Here is a 3,219-nt window from a genome sequence, read left to right as displayed (position 1 = left end):
ACACACACACACACACACACACACACACACACCCCGGACTATCCCTTATATTTTATATTTTAATATATATATTTCATTTTAATGAAGAGTGCTTTCTTGTAAATACCTCGGTGCAGTACATAGGGTTGGTAAGGAAGTAATAAGTGGGCAGGGGTAAGTACGTCAGTCTGGCATGTTGTCTTCTAAATTAATATTCAAAAAGGTGCCATTCAAGGAGCAGTTTTGGTCATACCTTGCAACCAGTACTGAGACATGACATGAAGTGAAAACTCCAGGTGCTTTTGTGAGATAAAGAATCCGCATTCATAACCTGGGTTTAGAAAGATCACACTTACCTACTTACTAAAATGGAGTCCTCCTTCAATCTTAAGTCAGCCTGGCAATTCAGTTGTACTGACCTGATGGAGGCCATCTGAGGTTTCACTGCCATTAGAAGCAGGGCCCGTTTTATGCGTTCTGTGCATGCTGATGGTGCAGGGAGCAGTGGAAGACGTGCTGCCCGGAATCTGGATAATTCCTTTAATCCCTTCCTTCAATACAACCTGCTCTTAAAACTGAACACTGATTTTCATTCTTTTCATGATTAGTGTTTCCCCACCCTTATCTTTGCATTCACTCCCTCTCGTAAAGGACGTATTTTCAGAGTCCAGATGGATTAGGATAACTGCTTACAAATTCCATGGCAATAGCAAGTTCTGAGGAACAGCAGGCTTTGTGATAAGACCATTGGATGTGTTTCAGTTTTCAAAAGTCGGATTTCATTCCACAGCTTGTCATACAGTTTATAGAATTATGAGAAGCTCCCTGGATTCACAGTGCCTTTCTTAAAAGATCCACACATTAATGAATGTTACCCATTATTTAATATCTAAATATCAAATTCTAGTTTCCACTTTACAGGGAAAAGGACACGAAGACAAAACTGACTGGTTTTGTCAGTGAGGAGAAAATTTGTCTCAGCTGCTAATTTCGCGATCTATATGCTAAATTATACCTCTTCATCCCTCTGAGAACATAATTCTGGAAGCTTGTAGAAGCAAAATAGGCCCCACATTACATTCTCACCACAGAAATTAGATAACTTATCAAGTGCAAAAATAACACGAGAATATTCTGCACAATTTATCAAGGACCTTCAAATAAATCCATTACAAAACAAAAACAAAAACAAAACCAAAAACCCCTTCAGGCAAACAAAACAAAACAAAACAAAACCAAAAAAACCCCTAAAATTCAGCATAACAAGTTTACAAAGTTTAAAATTAGCTTAAAGTGAGGGCTACATTCTAGTTACAAAGCAAATGTCCCAAGTCCCCCCAAAGAACTTAAGACAAATTGATTAAAGTTGTTCAATTATTTTAGAATGTTTTTAGAGACACCAAACTTGAAGTCTCATTAAAAGTAACATCTATCAAGTGATAAAGCAAATGTAACATAATATTCCTGCAGATTCTAGGTGGTATATGTTCACTATACAAGTCTTTCAACATTTCTGCGTTTGGGAAATTTCACAAAATGCTGAAGAAAAAAAGCAAAAAGAGTAATATCTACACCTTACCATCTAAAATTTACATGACAACTAAGGTACCAGAAATTGGTTGGCTTCAATTGCTGCTTTCAATAAATGTTCATTATTACATATATGAGTGTGTGCGACGTGCCAGGCACTGTAGTAAGAAGAGGGGATTCAGCAGCAACCATAACACATCCCCATTCCACAGAGTTTACCTTCTCCTAGGTCAACTCTTGCTTAGAACTATGGTCACTGCTGCTTGGGCGACTGTCCGACTGGGACCGCACCTGCCTTCAGAGCTGCAGAAATCAACAGCAGAGAGAGGCACATGCCCCAACTTCCCCATCTTAAAGGCAGGGCTAGCGTCCTGCTGAGAAAGCACTCAGAGAGGAAAAGCAGCACCACCATCTCTCATTTCCTAAAATGTTTTTCCCACCTAGAATGATTTTTCAGGATTTTGTAACCCACATTTCCTGTGGGGAAACAGCTTTAAAATATTACAGACACAAGTGACATTTAGTGAAACCACCAGACATCTCCTTGCAAGTGTCTGTTTTTGACTGAAAGTGAAGGCTGTAATTGACTGTCACAGTCTGCCAAGATCCATCCAATTTGATTTCATCAGATCATCTTTCTGGATACTGGGAATTTGTAAGTGCCAAGTACACTCTACAGGCACAAGGATAGAAATGGAGAAACTAACTTACAGTCCGTCATGTCAATCTGGGAGTTTAGAAAAAGCACACTTCAAAATAAAAATATAAATGACTACTTATTGCTCCTTTTTCATTTCCTTAAGGCATTGCACTGCTTAGGTTCTAAGCAACCAGGCATCACAAACAGAATCTGATATTTTGGTTGTGTCTTGTGAGACAGTGTCACACTCTGTCACCCAGGCTGGAGTAGAATGGCATGATCTTGGCTCACTGCAACCTCTGCTTCCTAGGTTCAAGCGATTCCTGTGCTTCAGCCTCCCAAGTAGCTGGGATAACAGGCATGCATCATGACACCCGGCTACTTTCTGTATTTTTACAGAGATGGGACTTCACCATTTTGGCCAGGCTGGTCTTGCACTCCTGGCCTCAAGCAATCTGCCAGCCTCCACCTCCCGAAGTGCTAGGATTACAGGTGTGAGCCACTGTGCCCAGCCTAATGGTATTTTATATAAAATAATGAGTAGACCTTGAAGCAAGCCCAGAGGAGAACAGTGTTAGTACATCCAAGCAATTGTTCCTCTGTAAAAAGAATGTATTCTAATTGTACACATAATTCATAAGCATGCTGTTAGTTTATCTAAGACTTACTGGTATAAAAACAGTAATGGAGAATTATACTGTGACCTGTATAATTTTACAAGGGTCACAAAAATTAATTGCTAGAGATAGTCCAATAGCTCTGTATTAGTCCATCATTAGGATAAAAAACACCTGCCTTCATTCTGTTTCACTTTTTTCTACTCTTTATCCCCAAAATAAAAGTTAAATCACATTGTAGTATACCAATAAACAATCTTTGCTGCCAATAGATAGTAACAAACTACCAAACTTCAAATCAACATTCAGACTTGTTTGCCAATAGCAAAATGTATGACATACAGCAAGTTTCATCCAGCATTGCGTTGGATGCTGGGCACGGTGGCTCATGCCTGTAATACCAACACTTCAGGAGGCTGAGGCGGGTGGATCATCTGAGGTCAGGAGTTCCAG

The sequence above is a fragment of the Mandrillus leucophaeus genome, unplaced genomic scaffold, assembly GCF_000951045.1.
Source record: "Mandrillus leucophaeus isolate KB7577 unplaced genomic scaffold, Mleu.le_1.0 Scaffold138, whole genome shotgun sequence".
Classification (NCBI taxonomy): Eukaryota; Metazoa; Chordata; class Mammalia; order Primates; family Cercopithecidae; genus Mandrillus; species Mandrillus leucophaeus.
The sequence above is the reverse complement of the archived record's forward strand: the minus strand, read 5'-3'. Positions refer to the sequence as shown.